General features: G+C 42.6%; 6 non-coding genes across 6 annotated transcripts; all 6 read left to right on the forward strand.

The window, feature by feature from the left end:
* Nucleotides 1–2,250: 2,250 nt before the first annotated feature.
* On the forward strand, nt 2,251–2,332 carry TRNAL-AAG (transfer RNA leucine (anticodon AAG)). Its single transcript has one exon. It is a non-coding gene; the product is annotated as a tRNA-Leu (tRNA).
* A 4,107-nt stretch (nt 2,333–6,439) lies between these two features.
* Nucleotides 6,440–6,521, forward strand: TRNAL-AAG (transfer RNA leucine (anticodon AAG)). The gene has a single exon. It is a non-coding gene; the product is annotated as a tRNA-Leu (tRNA).
* Nucleotides 6,522–10,628: 4,107 nt separating this feature from the next.
* Nucleotides 10,629–10,710, forward strand: TRNAL-AAG (transfer RNA leucine (anticodon AAG)). The gene has a single exon. It is a non-coding gene; the product is annotated as a tRNA-Leu (tRNA).
* A 4,107-nt stretch (nt 10,711–14,817) lies between these two features.
* TRNAL-AAG (transfer RNA leucine (anticodon AAG)) lies at nt 14,818–14,899 on the forward strand. The gene has a single exon. It is a non-coding gene; the product is annotated as a tRNA-Leu (tRNA).
* Nucleotides 14,900–19,006: 4,107 nt separating this feature from the next.
* TRNAL-AAG (transfer RNA leucine (anticodon AAG)) lies at nt 19,007–19,088 on the forward strand. Its single transcript has one exon. It is a non-coding gene; the product is annotated as a tRNA-Leu (tRNA).
* Nucleotides 19,089–23,194: 4,106 nt separating this feature from the next.
* On the forward strand, nt 23,195–23,276 carry TRNAL-AAG (transfer RNA leucine (anticodon AAG)). The gene has a single exon. It is a non-coding gene; the product is annotated as a tRNA-Leu (tRNA).
* The last annotated feature ends 780 nt before the right edge of the window (nt 23,277–24,056 follow it).

Here is a 24,056-nt window from a genome sequence, read left to right on the forward strand (position 1 = left end):
AATCTATGAGGGCCTAAGCGCGCCCTGCCCCAAATAGCCAAAAAAATGCCTGGCACCTGAGGGGGAAAAGGCTGGCAGCGAAGGGGTTAAAATGCACTATTTTATTCCAATTTCTTCACTTAGCTTCAGATGAACTATTTTTCCCTCCCACCAACTCCTTTCAAAGTGCACCAGCCACCACTGCCTTGGGTGGGACAGATTGTTTTCGATTGCAGTATGGCAGATTGTTTTGGATTGCAGTGTGGTAGTTTGTTTTTGATTGGAGTGCAGCAGATTGCAGTGGGGTAGATTGTTTTGAATTGGAGTAGGGGAGATTGTTTTGAAGTGGAGTGGGGCAGATTGTTTTGGATCGAAGTGGGACAGATTGTTTTGGAGTGGTGCAGATTGTTTTTTATTATAGTGGGGCACATTGGAGTGAGACAGATTTGCTTGGGGTGGGTGGAGAGGATTGGAGTAGGATGAGTTAGAGTGGATTGGATTCGGGTGAGTGATTTGGACTGGAGTGAGGTGGATTAGTGTGGGTGAAGTGGTCTGGATGGGGTGGATTGTAGTGGGGAAGATTGGAGTGGGGTGGATTGAAGTGTACCGCAGGATTATGTGTTAAAGATTAATTTCAGAATTTACACATAATAAAGAAACACTGTTGATTTGCAATATTTTAAACGAGCTAATCGTCATCTTTTGAGAAGAGTGCCCACGAACAAAAGCAAAAGAAAACATGCGTGGAACGTGGGAAAAGACGATTTGGCAAAATAAAAGAAAGTTCGATTTAAATTTAAAACTTAACAGTTTTGGTTGTCCTGCTGGGCATGTTTTTGCCAGTCACAAGCCTTCTGTTTGCAGGGCACTAGAAGGTAAAAGGAAAAAATAGTACCTTGATCAGGTGGGGAGCAGCGGTCAGGCACTGATTAAGCTGAATCAATCAACGCTTGGTCGCTGCTCTACAGAGAGGAACGGAAATGATGCAAGACATGCCTTGATGAATTAGGAAACTGTAAAGAAGAGTGCCACATAAATAAAAAAATGGTGAGAGACATGCGGGCTCCAAGCCCTTTACTGAATACTACAGAGTCTATCAAGCGAGACCCTAAAAAGGCCAGTTAGTTAAAATAAACAAACATTGTTACTTCTAAATATCAATATTCCAAGGACGCCTAGATGGTCGTCAAGCAAAAAGTTCCTAGTGCATGGAGGGGCTTATGGTAGTTCTGAAGAGAGGCAAAGGACTTGGTCAGAGGGTGGCCTTGTTGGTGTGGTAGGGAAGCAATACCTCAAACATTATTACTGGGGTAGGGGAGCTTGCAATTCGGAGTAATTAAAATTATCACAAAGCAATCAAGTAATTCCACATCAAAATAACAAGCGTGCGGGCTGACAACCATGCTCTCAGCATCAACGAGCGCAGAGTGAAGTGAATTTTACCATCCTCTGTGCATTTTTATTGCGGGGCTCATTTACATTTGACTTGGCGCGCAGAACGAGTGAGAACCAGGTCAATAGAAACAAAAATCATCTATTTAAAAAGTTTAGTTTCACGTGGGCCTGTTGTCCTTACTTCTTTCAGAATAGCTTTTGAACCTCTGTCCTGTGTGTGTCTGTGACTGTCACGTGAAAAGGCAGTCAGGGCATCCAGGTGGACCCCATGTCACCTGGGGCACCGCCCACCAGTGCTGGAGTTTTAAACAGCACCCGGTTGCATTTTGGGACTTGTGCCTTTTCAATGTGAGCTCAAAGACGGGAGCCTGTGAAATTCTATTGGCTAAAAAATATTAACAGCGGAATGTGAATAGGCCACACAAGACATGACGTCACTGGAAAGCTAAACAGTATGTTGGGGAGACTGGGTGCGGCAATAGGGCTGATGTCATGAATACGTGCAACTCCTCAGTTATTTTTGAATGAACTGCTCATTCATTAGATCCCACCCAAAGAAATGAGCCCACCAGTATGAACACTTGTTTCATTAGAAAATGATGGAGTCACATTGCCTATGTAGAGCAGGTGCTTATACCTTGGTTGGAAGTCATTGCTCGGAGAGTGTTGTCTTTTAAGGTGATTGCACTAGGTCCGAGCAGGTGGGAGAAGACTTGTGCAGTGACTGAGTAAGAGAGATAACCTTCAATTACCACATCACCCTCCCGACATTGTAATCATGTCCATGAAATGGTTTATCAACTCGACTTTCCACACTAAGTGAGGAGACTCAGGGTTACGGTGCTCATGAAGTGCACAGACACACTGAGAGCAACAGGTAGCGTGGCCGAGCGGTCTAAGGCGCTGGATTAAGGCTCCAGTCTCTTTGGAGGCGTGGGTTCAAATCCCACCGCTGCCAGAGATGGATTTTTACAGATCTTAATGACGCATCTCCCTTCTGACCCTTCAATTTGCATAAACAGTGACTCTACCAATAGGTCCCTAATTTTAAAACTCTTTTACAGTCTCCTTCTAAGTAAACTCCTAAACCGTGGACTCCAAGAAATCGGCTGATTGGCGCTGCTGTTGTTTTGCTTCATTCTGCTTAGATCACCTTCAAATGGAAGGTTTAACAAATCATTTGTTCTCCCCACGCGGTCACCCGCTCTTCTCTCTGCAAAATAAAATCGAACCTCTGTTAAATAAAGATTTAAAGTAAATTATCTATCTTCCCAAATAAAGTTGGTAAATGTGTTCTTCACAGTTATTTTAAAAATCAGGTTTAAAATAAACAACAGAGGTAGTCAGCAGGATTCAAACCCGTGCAGGGAACCCCCAAAGGATTTCAAGCCCATCACCTTAACCACTCGGCCATAACTACCAGCTCTCATTGAGCTCTACCGAAACTTTATATCACAACAAAAATGTGCAAAATGGCCGTGCAGACCTATATATGACTCCATTTAGTAGGATCTCTAACTGTGTGCAAAGGGCACATTGCTATGTTTCTGTCTAAGCTTTGCTTTAGGTCTGAGGTCTTAAGAACCAAAGCAGGCTCCACGCACACTTGCCTGCACAAAAAAACAAGCATTTTCAATGCGAAAGGTCTCACATTTGTGAGAGTTAGAGCTATTGGCGTTGCAAATGACAATGTCTTTTACCTAGGTTTTGGTTTTCTTCGGGAAAATTTGATGTGTCCACGTTGTGTTTTGGGGCACTTCCTGTCGCGGGCGCTAGGCCTACCCACACAAGTGAGGTAAAAAATGTTATCGGGAGACTTGGGGAAACATAGAATAGCAAAACAAGAGTTACTGCCCCTTGTCTTTATCTACATTTTTTCCTTCCAAATATAAGACAGTGTGTAAAAAAGACGTCTATTTGAGAAATGCCCTTTAATTCGCATGCTAGTGTGGGCACCCCAGAATTCAGAGATGTGCAAATAACCACTGCTCCTTCACTCCTTATCTTGTGCCCATTTTGGAAATAGAAAGGTTTTCTTGATACCTATTTTTCACTCTATATACTTCGGCAAATTAATTGCAGTATACCCGGTATAGAATGAAAACCCACTGCAAGGTGCAGCTCATTTATTTTCTCTGGATACCTAGGGTTCTTGATGAACCTACAAGCCCTATATATCCCCGCAACCAGAAGAGTCCAGCAGGCGTAATGGTATATTGCTTTCAAAAATCTGACATTGCAGAAAAAAGTTACAGAGTAAAACGTAGAGGAAAATGGCTGTTTTTTTCTTCTCAATTTCAATATTTTTTTTTTATTTCAGTTGTTATTTTCTGTAGGAAACACTTGTAAGATCTACACAAGTTACCCATTGCTGAATTCAGAATGTTGTCTTCTTTTCAAAAATGTTTAGGTTACTGGGACCCAGCATTGGTTTCACACCCATTTCTGTCACTGACTGGAAGGAGGCTAAAAGCACACAAAATCGTAAAAATGGGGTATGTCCCAGTAAAATGCCAAAATTGTGTTGAAAAATTGGGTTTTCTGATTCAAGTCTGCCTGTCCCTGAAAGCTGGGAAGCTGGTGATTTTAGCAGTGCAAACCCTTTGTTGATGCCAATTTCAGGGACAAAAACCACAAGCCTTCTTCTCCAGCCCTTTTTTCCATTTTTTTCTTTTTTAAAACAAAATTTTTACTGTATTTTGGCTAATTTCTTGGTCTCCTTCAGGGGAACCCACAAAGTCTGGGTACCTCTAGAATCCCTAGGATGTTGGAAAAAAAGGACGCAAATTTGGCGTGGATAGCTTATGTGGACAAAAATCTATGAGGGCCTAAGCGCGCCCTGCCCCAAATAGCCAAAAAAATGCCTGGCACCTGAGGGGGAAAAGGCTGGCAGCGAAGGGGTTAAAATGCACTATTTTATTCCAATTTCTTCACTTAGCTTCAGATGAACTATTTTTCCCTCCCACCAACTCCTTTCAAAGTGCACCAGCCACCACTGCCTTGGGTGGGACAGATTGTTTTCGATTGCAGTATGGCAGATTGTTTTGGATTGCAGTGTGGTAGTTTGTTTTTGATTGGAGTGCAGCAGATTGCAGTGGGGTAGATTGTTTTGAATTGGAGTAGGGGAGATTGTTTTGAAGTGGAGTGGGGCAGATTGTTTTGGATCGAAGTGGGACAGATTGTTTTGGAGTGGTGCAGATTGTTTTTTATTATAGTGGGGCACATTGGAGTGAGACAGATTTGCTTGGGGTGGGTGGAGAGGATTGGAGTAGGATGAGTTAGAGTGGATTGGATTCGGGTGAGTGATTTGGACTGGAGTGAGGTGGATTAGTGTGGGTGAAGTGGTCTGGATGGGGTGGATTGTAGTGGGGAAGATTGGAGTGGGGTGGATTGAAGTGTACCGCAGGATTATGTGTTAAAGATTAATTTCAGAATTTACACATAATAAAGAAACACTGTTGATTTGCAATATTTTAAACGAGCTAATCGTCATCTTTTGAGAAGAGTGCCCACGAACAAAAGCAAAAGAAAACATGCGTGGAACGTGGGAAAAGACGATTTGGCAAAATAAAAGAAAGTTCGATTTAAATTTAAAACTTAACAGTTTTGTTTGTCCTGCTGGGCATGTTTTTGCCAGTCACAAGCCTTCTGTTTGCAGGGCACTAGAAGGTAAAAGGAAAAAATAGTACCTTGATCAGGTGGGGAGCAGCGGTCAGGCACTGATTAAGCTGAATCAATCAACGCTTGGTCGCTGCTCTACAGAGAGGAACGGAAATGATGCAAGACATGCCTTGATGAATTAGGAAACTGTAAAGAAGAGTGCCACATAAATAAAAAAATGGTGAGAGACATGCGGGCTCCAAGCCCTTTACTGAATACTACAGAGTCTATCAAGCGAGACCCTAAAAAGGCCAGTTAGTTAAAATAAACAAACATTGTTACTTCTAAATATCAATATTCCAAGGACGCCTAGATGGTCGTCAAGCAAAAAGTTCCTAGTGCATGGAGGGGCTTATGGTAGTTCTGAAGAGAGGCAAAGGACTTGGTCAGAGGGTGGCCTTGTTGGTGTGGTAGGGAAGCAATACCTCAAACATTATTACTGGGGTAGGGGAGCTTGCAATTCGGAGTAATTAAAATTATCACAAAGCAATCAAGTAATTCCACATCAAAATAACAAGCGTGCGGGCTGACAACCATGCTCTCAGCATCAACGAGCGCAGAGTGAAGTGAATTTTACCATCCTCTGTGCATTTTTATTGCGGGGCTCATTTACATTTGACTTGGCGCGCAGAACGAGTGAGAACCAGGTCAATAGAAACAAAAATCATCTGTTTAAAAAGTTTAGTTTCACGTGGGCCTGTTGTCCTTACTTCTTTCAGAATAGCTTTTGAACCTCTGTCCTGTGTGTGTCTGTGACTGTCACGTGAAAAGGCAGTCAGGGCATCCAGGTGGACCCCATGTCACCTGGGGCACCGCCCACCAGTGCTGGAGTTTTAAACAGCACCCGGTTGCATTTTGGGACTTGTGCCTTTTCAATGTGAGCTCAAAGACGGGAGCCTGTGAAATTCTATTGGCTAAAAAATATTAACAGCGGAATGTGAATAGGCCACACAAGACATGACGTCACTGGAAAGCTAAACAGTATGTTGGGGAGACTGGGTGCGGCAATAGGGCTGATGTCATGAATACGTGCAACTCCTCAGTTATTTTTGAATGAACTGCTCATTCATTAGATCCCACCCAAAGAAATGAGCCCACCAGTATGAACACTTGTTTCATTAGAAAATGATGGAGTCACATTGCCTATGTAGAGCAGGTGCTTATACCTTGGTTGGAAGTCATTGCTCGGAGAGTGTTGTCTTTTAAGGTGATTGCACTAGGTCCGAGCAGGTGGGAGAAGACTTGTGCAGTGACTGAGTAAGAGAGATAACCTTCAATTACCACATCACCCTCCCGACATTGTAATCATGTCCATGAAATGGTTTATCAACTCGACTTTCCACACTAAGTGAGGAGACTCAGGGTTACGGTGCTCATGAAGTGCACAGACACACTGAAAGCAACAGGTAGCGTGGCCGAGCGGTCTAAGGCGCTGGATTAAGGCTCCAGTCTCTTTGGAGGCGTGGGTTCAAATCCCACCGCTGCCAGAGATGGATTTTTACAGATCTTAATGACGCATCTCCCTTCTGACCCTTCAATTTGCATAAACAGTGACTCTACCAATAGGTCCCTAATTTTAAAACTCTTTTACAGTCTCCTTCTAAGTAAACTCCTAAACCGTGGACTCCAAGAAATCGGCTGATTGGCGCTGCTGTTGTTTTGCTTCATTCTGCTTAGATCACCTTCAAATGGAAGGTTTAACAAATCATTTGTTCTCCCCACGCGGTCACCCGCTCTTCTCTCTGCAAAATAAAATCGAACCTCTGTTAAATAAAGATTTAAAGTAAATTATCTATCTTCCCAAATAAAGTTGGTAAATGTGTTCTTCACAGTTATTTTAAAAATCAGGTTTAAAATAAACAACAGAGGTAGTCAGCAGGATTCAAACCCGTGCAGGGAACCCCCAAAGGATTTCAAGCCCATCACCTTAACCACTCGGCCATAACTACCAGCTCTCATTGAGCTCTACCGAAACTTTATATCACAACAAAATTGTGCAAAATGGCCGTGCAGACCTATATATGACTCCATTTAGTAGGATCTCTAACTGTGTGCAAAGGGCACATTGCTATGTTTCTGTCTAAGCTTTGCTTTAGGTCTGAGGTCTTAAGAACCAAAGCAGGCTCCACGCACACTTGCCTGCACAAAAAAACAAGCATTTGCAATGCGAAAGGTCTCACATTTGTGAGAGTTAGAGCTATTGGCGTTGCAAATGACAATGTCTTTTACCTAGGTTTTGGTTTTCTTCGGGAAAATTTGATGTGTCCACGTTGTGTTTTGGGGCACTTCCTGTCGCGGGCGCTAGGCCTACCCACACAAGTGAGGTAAAAAATGTTATCGGGAGACTTGGGGAAACATAGAATAGCAAAACAAGAGTTACTGCCCCTTGTCTTTATCTAAATTTTTTCCTTCCAAATATAAGACAGTGTGTAAAAAAGACGTCTATTTGAGAAATGCCCTTTAATTCGCATGCTAGTGTGGGCACCCCAGAATTCAGAGATGTGCAAATAACCACTGCTCCTTCACTCCTTATCTTGTGCCCATTTTGGAAATAGAAAGGTTTTCTTGATACCTATTTTTCACTCTATATACTTCGGCAAATTAATTGCAGTATACCCGGTATAGAATGAAAACCCACTGCAAGGTGCAGCTCATTTATTTTCTCTGGATACCTAGGGTTCTTGATGAACCTACAAGCCCTATATATCCCCGCAACCAGAAGAGTCCAGCAGGCGTAATGGTATATTGCTTTCAAAAATCTGACATTGCAGAAAAAAGTTACAGAGTAAAACGTAGAGGAAAATGGCTGTTTTTTTCTTCTCAATTTCAATATTTTTTTTTTATTTCAGTTGTTATTTTCTGTAGGAAACACTTGTAAGATCTACACAAGTTACCCATTGCTGAATTCAGAATGTTGTCTTCTTTTCAAAAATGTTTAGGTTACTGGGACCCAGCATTGGTTTCACACCCATTTCTGTCACTGACTGGAAGGAGGCTAAAAGCACACAAAATCGTAAAAATGGGGTATGTCCCAGTAAAATGCCAAAATTGTGTTGAAAAATTGGGTTTTCTGATTCAAGTCTGCCTGTCCCTGAAAGCTGGGAAGCTGGTGATTTTAGCAGTGCAAACCCTTTGTTGATGCCAATTTCAGGGACAAAAACCACAAGCCTTCTTCTCCAGCCCTTTTTTCCATTTTTTTCTTTTTTAAAACAACATTTTTACTGTATTTTGGCTAATTTCTTGGTCTCCTTCAGGGGAACCCACAAAGTCTGGGTACCTCTAGAATCCCTAGGATGTTGGAAAAAAAGGACGCAAATTTGGCGTGGATAGCTTATGTGGACAAAAATCTATGAGGGCCTAAGCGCGCCCTGCCCCAAATAGCCAAAAAAATGCCTGCCACCTGAGGGGGAAAAGGCTGGCAGCGAAGGGGTTAAAATGCACTATTTTATTCCAATTTCTTCACTTAGCTTCAGATGAACTATTTTTCCCTCCCACCAACTCCTTTCAAAGTGCACCAGCCACCACTGCCTTGGGTGGGACAGATTGTTTTCGATTGCAGTATGGCAGATTGTTTTGGATTGCAGTGTGGTAGTTTGTTTTTGATTGGAGTGCAGCAGATTGCAGTGGGGTAGATTGTTTTGAATTGGAGTAGGGGAGATTGTTTTGAAGTGGAGTGGGGCAGATTGTTTTGGATCGAAGTGGGACAGATTGTTTTGGAGTGGTGCAGATTGTTTTTTATTATAGTGGGGCACATTGGAGTGAGACAGATTTGCTTGGGGTGGGTGGAGAGGATTGGAGTAGGATGAGTTAGAGTGGATTGGATTCGGGTGAGTGATTTGGACTGGAGTGAGGTGGATTAGTGTGGGTGAAGTGGTCTGGATGGGGTGGATTGTAGTGGGGAAGATTGGAGTGGGGTGGATTGAAGTGTACCGCAGGATTATGTGTTAAAGATTAATTTCAGAATTTACACATAATAAAGAAACACTGTTGATTTGCAATATTTTAAACGAGCTAATCGTCATCTTTTGAGAAGAGTGCCCACGAACAAAAGCAAAAGAAAACATGCGTGGAACGTGGGAAAAGACGATTTGGCAAAATAAAAGAAAGTTCGATTTAAATTTAAAACTTAACAGTTTTGGTTGTCCTGCTGGGCATGTTTTTGCCAGTCACAAGCCTTCTGTTTGCAGGGCACTAGAAGGTAAAAGGAAAAAATAGTACCTTGATCAGGTGGGGAGCAGCGGTCAGGCACTGATTAAGCTGAATCAATCAACGCTTGGTCGCTGCTCTACAGAGAGGAACGGAAATGATGCAAGACATGCCTTGATGAATTAGGAAACTGTAAAGAAGAGTGCCACATAAATAAAAAAATGGTGAGAGACATGCGGGCTCCAAGCCCTTTACTGAATACTACAGAGTCTATCAAGCGAGACCCTAAAAAGGTCAGTTAGTTAAAATAAACAAACATTGTTACTTCTAAATATCAATATTCCAAGGACGCCTAGATGGTCGTCAAGCAAAAAGTTCCTAGTGCATGGAGGGGCTTATGGTAGTTCTGAAGAGAGGCAAAGGACTTGGTCAGAGGGTGGCCTTGTTGGTGTGGTAGGGAAGCAATACCTCAAACGTTATTACTGGGGTAGGGGAGCTTGCAATTCGGAGTAATTAAAATTATCACAAAGCAATCAAGTAATTCCACATCAAAATAACAAGCGTGCGGGCTGACAACCATGCTCTCAGCATCAACGAGCGCAGAGTGAAGTGAATTTTACCATCCTCTGTGCATTTTTATTGCGAGGCTCATTTACATTTGACTTGGCGCGCAGAACGAGTGAGAACCAGGTCAATAGAAACAAAAATCATCTATTTAAAAAGTTTAGTTTCACGTGGGCCTGTTGTGCTTACTTCTTTCAGAATAGCTTTTGAACCTCTGTCCTGTGTGTGTCTGTGACTGTCACGTGAAAAGGCAGTCAGGGCATCCAGGTGGACCCCATGTCTCCTGGGGCACCGCCCACCAGTGCTGGAGTTTTAAACAGCACCCGGTTGCATTTTGGGACTTGTGCCTTTTCAATGTGAGCTCAAAGACGGGAGCCTGTGAAATTCTATTGGCTAAAAAATATTAACAGCGGAATGTGAATAGGCCACACAAGACATGACGTCACTGGAAAGCTAAACAGTATGTTGGGGAGACTGGGTGCGGCAATAGGGCTGATGTCATGAATACGTGCAACTCCTCAGTTATTTTTGAATGAACTGCTCATTCATTAGATCCCACCCTAAGAAATGAGCCCACCAGTATGAACACTTGTTTCATTAGAAAATGATGGAGTCACATTGCCTATGTAGAGCAGGTGCTTATACCTTGGTTGGAAGTCATTGCTCGGAGAGTGTTGTCTTTTAAGGTGATTGCACTAGGTCCGAGCAGGTGGGAGAAGACTTGTGCAGTGACTGAGTAAGAGAGATAACCTTCAATTACCACATCACCCTCCCGACATTGTAATCATGTCCATGAAATGGTTTATCAACTCGACTTTCCACACTAAGTGAGGAGACTCAGGGTTACGGTGCTCATGAAGTGCACAGACACACTGAGAGCAACAGGTAGCGTGGCCGAGCGGTCTAAGGCGCTGGATTAAGGCTCCAGTCTCTTTGGAGGCGTGGGTTCAAATCCCACCGCTGCCAGAGATGGATTTTTACAGATCTTAATGACGCATCTCCCTTCTGACCCTTCAATTTGCATAAACAGTGACTCTACCAATAGGTCCCTAATTTTAAAACTCTTTTACAGTCTCCTTCTAAGTAAACTCCTAAACCGTGGACTCCAAGAAATCGGCTGATTGGCGCTGCTGTTGTTTTGCTTCATTCTGCTTAGATCACCTTCAAATGGAAGGTTTAACAAATCATTTGTTCTCCCCACGCGGTCACCCGCTCTTCTCTCTGCAAAATAAAATCGAACCTCTGTTAAATAAAGATTTAAAGTAAATTATCTATCTTCCCAAATAAAGTTGGTAAATGTGTTCTTCACAGTTATTTTAAAAATCAGGTTTAAAATAAACAACAGAGGTAGTCAGCAGGATTCAAACCCGTGCAGGGAACCCCCAAAGGATTTCAAGCCCATCACCTTAACCACTCGGCCATAACTACCAGCTCTCATTGAGCTCTACCGAAACTTTATATCACAACAAAATTGTGCAAAATGGCCGTGCAGACCTATATATGACTCCATTTAGTAGGATCTCTAACTGTGTGCAAAGGGCACATTGCTATGTTTCTGTCTAAGCTTTGCTTTAGGTCTGAGGTCTTAAGAACCAAAGCAGGCTCCACGCACACTTGCCTGCACAAAAAAACAAGCATTTGCAATGCGAAAGGTCTCACATTTGTGAGAGTTAGAGCTATTGGCGTTGCAAATGACAATGTCTTTTACCTAGGTTTTGGTTTTCTTCGGGAAAATTTGATGTGTCCACGTTGTGTTTTGGGGCACTTCCTGTCGCGGGCGCTAGGCCTACCCACACAAGTGAGGTAAAAAATGTTATCGGGAGACTTGGGGAAACATAGAATAGCAAAACAAGAGTTACTGCCCCTTGTCTTTATCTACATTTTTTCCTTCCAAATATAAGACAGTGTGTAAAAAAGACGTCTATTTGAGAAATGCCCTTTAATTCGCATGCTAGTGTGGGCACCCCAGAATTCAGAGATGTGCAAATAACCACTGCTCCTTCACTCCTTATCTTGTGCCCATTTTGGAAATAGAAAGGTTTTCTTGATACCTATTTTTCACTCTATATACTTCGGCAAATTAATTGCAGTATACCCGGTATAGAATGAAAACCCACTGCAAGGTGCAGCTCATTTATTTTCTCTGGATACCTAGGGTTCTTGATGAACCTACAAGCCCTATATATCCCCGCAACCAGAAGAGTCCAGCAGGCGTAATGGTATATTGCTTTCAAAAATCTGACATTGCAGAAAAAAGTTACAGAGTAAAACGTAGAGGAAAATGGCTGTTTTTTTCTTCTCAATTTCAATATTTTTTTTTTATTTCAGTTGTTATTTTCTGTAGGAAACACTTGTAAGATCTACACAAGTTACCCATTGCTGAATTCAGAATGTTGTCTTCTTTTCAAAAATGTTTAGGTTACTGGGACCCAGCATTGGTTTCACACCCATTTCTGTCACTGACTGGAAGGAGGCTAAAAGCACACAAAATCGTAAAAATGGGGTATGTCCCAGTAAAATGCCAAAATTGTGTTGAAAAATTGGGTTTTCTGATTCAAGTCTGCCTGTCCCTGAAAGCTGGGAAGCTGGTGATTTTAGCAGTGCAAACCCTTTGTTGATGCCAATTTCAGGGACAAAAACCACAAGCCTTCTTCTCCAGCCCTTTTTTCCATTTTTTTCTTTTTTAAAACAACATTTTTACTGTATTTTGGCTAATTTCTTGGTCTCCTTCAGGGGAACCCACAAAGTCTGGGTACCTCTAGAATCCCTAGGATGTTGGAAAAAAAGGACGCAAATTTGGCGTGGATAGCTTATGTGGACAAAAATCTATGAGGGCCTAAGCGCGCCCTGCCCCAAATAGCCAAAAAAATGCCTGGCACCTGAGGGGGAAAAGGCTGGCAGCGAAGGGGTTAAAATGCACTATTTTATTCCAATTTCTTCACTTAGCTTCAGATGAACTATTTTTCCCTCCCACCAACTCCTTTCAAAGTGCACCAGCCACCACTGCCTTGGGTGGGACAGATTGTTTTCGATTGCAGTATGGCAGATTGTTTTGGATTGCAGTGTGGTAGTTTGTTTTTGATTGGAGTGCAGCAGATTGCAGTGGGGTAGATTGTTTTGAATTGGAGTAGGGGAGATTGTTTTGAAGTGGAGTGGGGCAGATTGTTTTGGATCGAAGTGGGACAGATTGTTTTGGAGTGGTGCAGATTGTTTTTTATTATAGTGGGGCACATTGGAGTGAGACAGATTTGCTTGGGGTGGGTGGAGAGGATTGGAGTAGGATGAGTTAGAGTGGATTGGATTCGGGTGAGTGATTTGGACTGGAGTGAGGTGGATTAGTGTGGGTGAAGTGGTCTGGATGGGGTGGATTGTAGTGGGGAAGATTGGAGTGGGGTGGATTGAAGTGTACCGCAGGATTATGTGTTAAAGATTAATTTCAGAATTTACACATAATAAAGAAACACTGTTGATTTGCAATATTTTAAACGAGCTAATCGTCATCTTTTGAGAAGAGTGCCCACGAACAAAAGCAAAAGAAAACATGCGTGGAACGTGGGAAAAGACGATTTGGCAAAATAAAAGAAAGTTCGATTTAAATTTAAAACTTAACAGTTTTGGTTGTCCTGCTGGGCATGTTTTTGCCAGTCACAAGCCTTCTGTTTGCAGGGCACTAGAAGGTAAAAGGAAAAAATAGTACCTTGATCAGGTGGGGAGCAGCGGTCAGGCACTGATTAAGCTGAATCAATCAACGCTTGGTCGCTGCTCTACAGAGAGGAACGGAAATGATGCAAGACATGCCTTGATGAATTAGGAAACTGTAAAGAAGAGTGCCACATAAATAAAAAAATGGTGAGAGACATGCGGGCTCCAAGCCCTTTACTGAATACTACAGAGTCTATCAAGCGAGACCCTAAAAAGGTCAGTTAGTTAAAATAAACAAACATTGTTACTTCTAAATATCAATATTCCAAGGACGCCTAGATGGTCGTCAAGCAAAAAGTTCCTAGTGCATGGAGGGGCTTATGGTAGTTCTGAAGAGAGGCAAAGGACTTGGTCAGAGGGTGGCCTTGTTGGTGTGGTAGGGAAGCAATACCTCAAACGTTATTACTGGGGTAGGGGAGCTTGCAATTCGGAGTAATTAAAATTATCACAAAGCAATCAAGTAATTCCACATCAAAATAACAAGCGTGCGGGCTGACAACCATGCTCTCAGCATCAACGAGCGCAGAGTGAAGTGAATTTTACCATCCTCTGTGCTTTTTTATTGCGGGGCTCATTTACATTTGACTTGGCGCGCAGAACGAGTGAGAACCAGGTCAATAGAAACAAAAATCATCTGTTTAAAAAGTTTAGTTTCACGTGGGCCTGTTGTCCTTACTTCTTTCAGAATAGCTTTTGAACCTCTGTCCTGTGTGTGTCTGTGACTGTCACGTGAAAAGGCAGTCAGGGCATCCAGGTGGACCCCATGTCACCTGGGGCACCGCCCACCAGTGCTGGAGTTTTAAACAGCACCCGGTTGCATTTTGGGACTTGTGCCTTTTCAATGTGAGCTCAAAGACGGGAGCCTGTGAAATTCTATTGGCTAAAAAATATTAACAGCGGAATGTGAATAGGCCACACAAGACATGACGTCACTGGAAAGCTAAACAGTATGTTGGGGAGACTGGGTGCGGCAATAGGGCTGATGTCATGAATACGTGCAACTCCTCAGTTATTTTTGAATGAACTGCTCATTCATTAGATCCCACCCAAAGAAATGAGCCCACCAGTATGAACACTTGTTTCATTAGAAAATGATGGAGTCACATTGCCTATGTAGAGCAGGTGCTTATACCTTGGTTGGAAGTCATTGCTCGGAGAGTGTTGTCTTTTAAGGTGATTGCACTAGGTCCGAGCAGGTGGGAGAAGACTTGTGCAGTGACTGAGTAAGAGAGATAACCTTCAATTACCACATCACCCTCCCGACATTGTAATCATGTCCATGAAATGGTTTATCAACTCGACTTTCCACACTAAGTGAGGAGACTCAGGGTTACGGTGCTCATGAAGTGCACAGACACACTGAGAGCAACAGGTAGCGTGGCCGAGCGGTCTAAGGCGCTGGATTAAGGCTCCAGTCTCTTTGGAGGCGTGGGTTCAAATCCCACCGCTGCCAGAGATGGATTTTTACAGATCTTAATGACGCATCTCCCTTCTGACCCTTCAATTTGCATAAACAGTGACTCTACCAATAGGTCCCTAATTTTAAAACTCTTTTACAGTCTCCTTCTAAGTAAACTCCTAAACCGTGGACTCCAAGAAATCGGCTGATTGGCGCTGCTGTTGTTTTGCTTCATTCTGCTTAGATCACCTTCAAATGGAAGGTTTAACAAATCATTTGTTCTCCCCACGCGGTCACCCGCTCTTCTCTCTGCAAAATAAAATCGAACCTCTGTTAAATAAAGATTTAAAGTAAATTATCTATCTTCCCAAATAAAGTTGGTAAATGTGTTCTTCACAGTTATTTTAAAAATCAGGTTTAAAATAAACAACAGAGGTAGTCAGCAGGATTCAAACCCGTGCAGGGAACCCCCAAAGGATTTCAAGCCCATCACCTTAACCACTCGGCCATAACTACCAGCTCTCATTGAGCTCTACCGAAACTTTATATCACAACAAAATTGTGCAAAATGGCCGTGCAGACCTATATATGACTCCATTTAGTAGGATCTCTAACTGTGTGCAAAGGGCACATTGCTATGTTTCTGTCTAAGCTTTGCTTTAGGTCTGAGGTCTTAAGAACCAAAGCAGGCTCCACGCACACTTGCCTGCACAAAAAAACAAGCATTTGCAATGCGAAAGGTCTCACATTTGTGAGAGTTAGAGCTATTGGCGTTGCAAATGACAATGTCTTTTACCTAGGTTTTGGTTTTCTTCGGGAAAATTTGATGTGTCCACGTTGTGTTTTGGGGCACTTCCTGTCGCGGGCGCTAGGCCTACCCACACAAGTGAGGTAAAAAATGTTATCGGGAGACTTGGGGAAACATAGAATAGCAAAACAAGAGTTACTGCCCCTTGTCTTTATCTACATTTTTTCCTTCCAAATATAAGACAGTGTGTAAAAAAGACGTCTATTTGAGAAATGCCCTTTAATTCGCATGCTAGTGTGGGCACCCCAGAATTCAGAGATGTGCAAATAACCACTGCTCCTTCACTCCTTATCTTGTGCCCATTTTGGAAATAGAAAGGTTTTCTTGATACCTATTTTTCACTCTATATACTTCGGCAAATTAATTGCAGTATACCCGGTATAGAATGAAAACCCACTGCAAGGTGCAGCTCATTTATTTTCTCTGGATACCTAGGGTTCTTGATGAACCTACAAGCCCTATATATCCCCGCAACCAGAAGAGTCCAGCAGGCGTAATGGTATATTGCTTTCAAAAATCTGACATTGCAGAAAAAAGTTACAGAGTAAAACGTAGAGGAAAATGGCTGTTTTTTTCTTCTCAATTTCAATATTTTTTTTTTATTTCAGTTGTTATTTTCTGTAGGAAACACTTGTAAGATCTACACAAGTTACCCATTGCTGAATTCAGAATGTTGTCTTCTTTTAAAAAATGTTTAGGTTACTGGGACCCAGCATTGGTTTCACACCCATTTCTGTCACTGACTGGAAGGAGGCTAAAAGCACACAAAATCGTAAAAATGGGGTATGTCCCAGTAAAATGCCAAAATTGTGTTGAAAAATTGGGTTTTCTGATTCAAGTCTGCCTGTCCCTGAAAGCAGGGAAGCTGGTGATTTTAGCAGTGCAAACCCTTTGTTGATGCCAATTTCAGGGACAAAAACCACAAGCCTTCTTCTCCAGCCCTTTTTTCCATTTTTTTCTTTTTTAAAACAACATTTTTACTGTATTTTGGCTAATTTCTTGGTCTCCTTCAGGGGAACCCACAAAGTCTGGGTACCTCTAGAATCCCTAGGATGTTGGAAAAAAAGGACGCAAATTTGGCGTGGATAGCTTATGTGGACAAAAATCTATGAGGGCCTAAGCGCGCCCTGCCCCAAATAGCCAAAAAAATGCCTGGCACCTGAGGGGGAAAAGGCTGGCAGCGAAGGGGTTAAAATGCACTATTTTATTCCAATTTCTTCACTTAGCTTCAGATGAACTATTTTTCCCTCCCACCAACTCCTTTCAAAGTGCACCAGCCACCACTGCCTTGGGTGGGACAGATTGTTTTCGATTGCAGTATGGCAGATTGTTTTGGATTGCAGTGTGGTAGTTTGTTTTTGATTGGAGTGCAGCAGATTGCAGTGGGGTAGATTGTTTTGAATTGGAGTAGGGGAGATTGTTTTGAAGTGGAGTGGGGCAGATTGTTTTGGATCGAAGTGGGACAGATTGTTTTGGAGTGGTGCAGATTGTTTTTTATTATAGTGGGGCACATTGGAGTGAGACAGATTTGCTTGGGGTGGGTGGAGAGGATTGGAGTAGGATGAGTTAGAGTGGATTGGATTCGGGTGAGTGATTTGGACTGGAGTGAGGTGGATTAGTGTGGGTGAAGTGGTCTGGATGGGGTGGATTGTAGTGGGGAAGATTGGAGTGGGGTGGATTGAAGTGTACCGCAGGATTATGTGTTAAAGATTAATTTCAGAATTTACACATAATAAAGAAACACTGTTGATTTGCAATATTTTAAACGAGCTAATCGTCATCTTTTGAGAAGAGTGCCCACGAACAAAAGCAAAAGAAAACATGCGTGGAACGTGGGAAAAGACGATTTGGCAAAATAAAAGAAAGTTCGATTTAAATTTAAAACTTAACAGTTTTGGTTGTCCTGCTGGGCATGTTTTTGCCAGTCACAAGCCTTCTGTTTGCAGGGCACTAGAAGGTAAAAGGAAAAAATAGTACCTTGATCAGGTGGGGAGCAGCGGTCAGGCACTGATTAAGCTGAATCAATCAACGCTTGGTCGCTGCTCTACAGAGAGGAACGGAAATGATGCAAGACATGCCTTGATGAATTAGGAAACTGTAAAGAAGAGTGCCACATAAATAAAAAAATGGTGAGAGACATGCGGGCTCCAAGCCCTTTACTGAATACTACAGAGTCTATCAAGCGAGACCCTAAAAAGGCCAGTTAGTTAAAATAAACAAACATTGTTACTTCTAAATATCAATATTCCAAGGACGCCTAGATGGTCGTCAAGCAAAAAGTTCCTAGTGCATGGAGGGGCTTATGGTAGTTCTGAAGAGAGGCAAAGGACTTGGTCAGAGGGTGGCCTTGTTGGTGTGGTAGGGAAGCAATACCTCAAACATTATTACTGGGGTAGGGGAGCTTGCAATTCGGAGTAATTAAAATTATCACAAAGCAATCAAGTAATTCCACATCAAAATAACAAGCGTGCGGGCTGACAACCATGCTCTCAGCATCAACGAGCGCAGAGTGAAGTGAATTTTACCATCCTCTGTGCATTTTTATTGCGGGGCTCATTTACATTTGACTTGGCGCGCAGAACGAGTGAGAACCAGGTCAATAGAAACAAAAATCATCTATTTAAAAAGTTTAGTTTCACGTGGGCCTGTTGTCCTTACTTCTTTCAGAATAGCTTTTGAACCTCTGTCCTGTGTGTGTCTGTGACTGTCACGTGAAAAGGCAGTCAGGGCATCCAGGTGGACCCCATGTCACCTGGGGCACCGCCCACCAGTGCTGGAGTTTTAAACAGCACCCGGTTGCATTTTGGGACTTGTGCCTTTTCAATGTGAGCTCAAAGACGGGAGCCTGTGAAATTCTATTGGCTAAAAAATATTAACAGCGGAATGTGAATAGGCCACACAAGACATGACGTCACTGGAAAGCTAAACAGTATGTTGGGGAGACTGGGTGCGGCAATAGGGCTGATGTCATGAATACGTGCAACTCCTCAGTTATTTTTGAATGAACTGCTCATTCATTAGATCCCACCCAAAGAAATGAGCCCACCAGTATGAACACTTGTTTCATTAGAAAATGATGGAGTCACATTGCCTATGTAGAGCAGGTGCTTATACCTTGGTTGGAAGTCATTGCTCGGAGAGTGTTGTCTTTTAAGGTGATTGCACTAGGTCCGAGCAGGTGGGAGAAGACTTGTGCAGTGACTGAGTAAGAGAGATAACCTTCAATTACCACATCACCCTCCCGACATTGTAATCATGTCCATGAAATGGTTTATCAACTCGACTTTCCACACTAAGTGAGGAGACTCAGGGTTACGGTGCTCATGAAGTGCACAGACACACTGAGAGCAACAGGTAGCGTGGCCGAGCGGTCTAAGGCGCTGGATTAAGGCTCCAGTCTCTTTGGAGGCGTGGGTTCAAATCCCACCGCTGCCAGAGATGGATTTTTACAGATCTTAATGACGCATCTCCCTTCTGACCCTTCAATTTGCATAAACAGTGACTCTACCAATAGGTCCCTAATTTTAAAACTCTTTTACAGTCTCCTTCTAAGTAAACTCCTAAACCGTGGACTCCAAGAAATCGGCTGATTGGCGCTGCTGTTGTTTTGCTTCATTCTGCTTAGATCACCTTCAAATGGAAGGTTTAACAAATCATTTGTTCTCCCCACGCGGTCACCCGCTCTTCTCTCTGCAAAATAAAATCGAACCTCTGTTAAATAAAGATTTAAAGTAAATTATCTATCTTCCCAAATAAAGTTGGTAAATGTGTTCTTCACAGTTATTTTAAAAATCAGGTTTAAAATAAACAACAGAGGTAGTCAGCAGGATTCAAACCCGTGCAGGGAACCCCCAAAGGATTTCAAGCCCATCACCTTAACCACTCGGCCATAACTACCAGCTCTCATTGAGCTCTACCGAAACTTTATATCACAACAAAATTGTGCAAAATGGCCGTGCAGACCTATATATGACTCCATTTAGTAGGATCTCTAACTGTGTGCAAAGGGCACATTGCTATGTTTCTGTCTAAGCTTTGCTTTAGGTCTGAGGTCTTAAGAACCAAAGCAGGCTCCACGCACACTTGCCTGCACAAAAAAACAAGCATTTGCAATGCGAAAGGTCTCACATTTGTGAGAGTTAGAGCTATTGGCGTTGCAAATGACAATGTCTTTTACCTAGGTTTTGGTTTTCTTCGGGAAAATTTGATGTGTCCACGTTGTGTTTTGGGGCACTTCCTGTCGCGGGCGCTAGGCCTACCCACACAAGTGAGGTAAAAAATGTTATCGGGAGACTTGGGGAAACATAGAATAGCAAAACAAGAGTTACTGCCCCTTGTCTTTATCTAAATTTTTTCCTTCCAAATATAAGACAGTGTGTAAAAAAGACGTCTATTTGAGAAATGCCCTTTAATTCGCATGCTAGTGTGGGCACCCCAGAATTCAGAGATGTGCAAATAACCACTGCTCCTTCACTCCTTATCTTGTGCCCATTTTGGAAATAGAAAGGTTTTCTTGATACCTATTTTTCACTCTATATACTTCGGCAAATTAATTGCAGTATACCCGGTATAGAATGAAAACCCACTGCAAGGTGCAGCTCATTTATTTTCTCTGGATACCTAGGGTTCTTGATGAACCTACAAGCCCTATATATCCCCGCAACCAGAAGAGTCCAGCAGGCGTAATGGTATATTGCTTTCAAAAATCTGACATTGCAGAAAAAAGTTACAGAGTAAAACGTAGAGGAAAATGGCTGTTTTTTTCTTCTCAATTTCAATATTTTTTTTTTATTTCAGTTGTTATTTTCTGTAGGAAACACTTGTAAGATCTACACAAGTTACCCATTGCTGAATTCAGAATGTTGTCTTCTTTTCAAAAATGTTTAGGTTACTGGGACCCAGCATTGGTTTCACACCCATTTCTGTCACTGACTGGAAGGAGGCTAAAAGCACACAAAATCGTAAAAATGGGGTATGTCCCAGTAAAATGCCAAAATTGTGTTGAAAAATTGGGTTTTCTGATTCAAGTCTGCCTGTCCCTGAAAGCTGGGAAGCTGGTGATTTTAGCAGTGCAAACCCTTTGTTGATGCCAATTTCAGGGACAAAAACCACAAGCCTTCTTCTCCAGCCCTTTTTTCCATTTTTTTCTTTTTTAAAACAAAATTTTTACTGTATTTTGGCTAATTTCTTGGTCTCCTTCAGGGGAACCCACAAAGTCTGGGTACCTCTAGAATCCCTAGGATGTTGGAAAAAAAGGACGCAAATTTGGCGTGGATAGCTTATGTGGACAAAAATCTATGAGGGCCTAAGCGCGCCCTGCCCCAAATAGCCAAAAAAATGCCTGCCACCTGAGGGGGAAAAGGCTGGCAGCGAAGGGGTTAAAATGCACTATTTTATTCCAATTTCTTCACTTAGCTTCAGATGAACTATTTTTCCCTCCCACCAACTCCTTTCAAAGTGCACCAGCCACCACTGCCTTGGGTGGGACAGATTGTTTTCGATTGCAGTATGGCAGATTGTTTTGGATTGCAGTGTGGTAGTTTGTTTTTGATTGGAGTGCAGCAGATTGCAGTGGGGTAGATTGTTTTGAATTGGAGTAGGGGAGATTGTTTTGAAGTGGAGTGGGGCAGATTGTTTTGGATCGAAGTGGGACAGATTGTTTTGGAGTGGTGCAGATTGTTTTTTATTATAGTGGGGCACATTGGAGTGAGACAGATTTGCTTGGGGTGGGTGGAGAGGATTGGAGTAGGATGAGTTAGAGTGGATTGGATTCGGGTGAGTGATTTGGACTGGAGTGAGGTGGATTAGTGTGGGTGAAGTGGTCTGGATGGGGTGGATTGTAGTGGGGAAGATTGGAGTGGGGTGGATTGAAGTGTACCGCAGGATTATGTGTTAAAGATTAATTTCAGAATTTACACATAATAAAGAAACACTGTTGATTTGCAATATTTTAAACGAGCTAATCGTCATCTTTTGAGAAGAGTGCCCACGAACAAAAGCAAAAGAAAACATGCGTGGAACGTGGGAAAAGACGATTTGGCAAAATAAAAGAAAGTTCGATTTAAATTTAAAACTTAACAGTTTTGGTTGTCCTGCTGGGCATGTTTTTGCCAGTCACAAGCCTTCTGTTTGCAGGGCACTAGAAGGTAAAAGGAAAAAATAGTACCTTGATCAGGTGGGGAGCAGCGGTCAGGCACTGATTAAGCTGAATCAATCAACGCTTGGTCGCTGCTCTACAGAGAGGAACGGAAATGATGCAAGACATGCCTTGATGAATTAGGAAACTGTAAAGAAGAGTGCCACATAAATAAAAAAATGGTGAGAGACATGCGGGCTCCAAGCCCTTTACTGAATGCTACAGAGTCTATCAAGCGAGACCCTAAAAAGGTCAGTTAGTTAAAATAAACAAACATTGTTACTTCTAAATATCAATATTCCAAGGAAGCCTAGATGGTCGTCAAGCAAAAAGTTCCTAGTGCATGGAGGGGCTTATGGTAGTTCTGAAGAGAGGCAAAGGACTTGGTCAGAGGGTGGCCTTGTTGGTGTGGTAGGGAAGCAATACCTCAAACGTTATTACTGGGGTAGGGGAGCTTGCAATTCGGAGTAATGAAAATTATCACAAAGCAATCAAGTAATTCCACATCAAAATAACAAGCGTGCGGGCTGACAACCATGCTCTCAGCATCAACGAGCGCAGAGTGAAGTGAATTTTACCATCCTCTGTGCATTTTTATTGCGGGGCTCATTTACATTTGACTTGGCGCGCAGAACGAGTGAGAACCAGGTCAATAGAAACAAAAATCATCTATTTAAAAAGTTTAGTTTCACGTGGGCCTGTTGTCCTTACTTCTTTCAGAATAGCTTTTGAACCTCTGTCCTGTGTGTGTCTGTGACTGTCACGTGAAAGGCAGTCAGAGCATCCAGGTGGGCCCCATGTCACCTGGGGCACCGCCCACCAGTGCTGGAGTTTTAAACAGCACCCGGTTGCATTTTGGGACTTGTGCCTTTTCAATGTGAGCTCAAAGACGGGAGCCTGTGAAATTCTATTGGCTAAAAAATATTAACAGCGGAATGTGAATAGGCCACACAAGACATGACGTCACTGGAAAGCTAAACAGTATGTTGGGGAGACTGGGTGCGGCAATAGGGCTGATGTCATGAATACGTGCAACTCCTCAGTTATTTTTGAATGAACTGCTCATTCATTAGATCCCACCCAAAGAAATGAGCCCACCAGTATGAACACTTGTTTCATTAGAAAATGATGGAGTCACATTGCCTATGTAGAGCAGGTGCTTATACCTTGGTTGGAAGTCATTGCTCGGAGAGTGTTGTCTTTTAAGGTGATTGCACTAGGTCCGAGCAGGTGGGAGAAGACTTGTGCAGTGACTGAGTAAGAGAGATAACCTTCAATTACCACATCACCCTCCCGACATTGTAATCATGTCCATGAAATGGTTTATCAACTCGACTTTCCACACTCAGTGAGGAGGCTCAGGGTTGCGGTGCTCATCAAGTGCACAGACACACTGAGAGCAGCAGGTAGCGTGGCCGAGCGGTCTAAGGCGCTGGATTAAGGCTCCAGTCTCTTTGGAGGCGTGGGTTCAAATCCCACCGCTGCCAGAGATGGATTTTTACAGATCTTAATGACGCATCTCCCTTCTGACCCTTCAATTTGCATAAACAGTGACTCTACCAATAGGTCCCTAATTTTAAAACTCTTTTACAGTCTCCTTCTAAGTAAACTCCTAAACCGTGGACTCCAAGAAATCGGCTGATTGGCGCTGCTGTTGTTTTGCTTCATTCTGCTTAGATCACCTTCAAATGGAAGGTTTAACAAATCATTTGTTCTCCCCACGCGGTCACCCGCTCTTCTCTCTGCAAAATAAAATCGAACCTCTGTTAAATAAAGATTTAAAGTAAATTATCTATCTTCCCAAATAAAGTTGGTAAATGTGTTCTTCACAGTTATTTTAAAAATCAGGTTTAAAATAAACAACAGAGGTAGTCAGCAGGATTCAAACCCGTGCAGGGAACCCCCAAAGGATTTCAAGCCCATCACCTTAACCACTCGGCCATAACTACCAGCTCTCATTGAGCTCTACCGAAACTTTATATCACAACAAAATTGTGCAAAATGGCCGTGCAGACCTATATATGACTCCATTTAGTAGGATCTCTAACTGTGTGCAAAGGGCACATTGCTATGTTTCTGTCTAAGCTTTGCTTTAGGTCTGAGGTCTTAAGAACCAAAGCAGGCTCCACGCACACTTGCCTGCACAAAAAAACAAGCATTTGCAATGCGAAAGGTCTCACATTTGTGAGAGTTAGAGCTATTGGCGTTGCAAATGACAATGTCTTTTACCTAGGTTTTGGTTTTCTTCGGGAAAATTTGATGTGTCC

Source organism: Pleurodeles waltl, unplaced genomic scaffold (assembly GCF_031143425.1).
Source record: "Pleurodeles waltl isolate 20211129_DDA unplaced genomic scaffold, aPleWal1.hap1.20221129 scaffold_183, whole genome shotgun sequence".
Classification (NCBI taxonomy): domain Eukaryota; kingdom Metazoa; phylum Chordata; class Amphibia; order Caudata; family Salamandridae; genus Pleurodeles; species Pleurodeles waltl.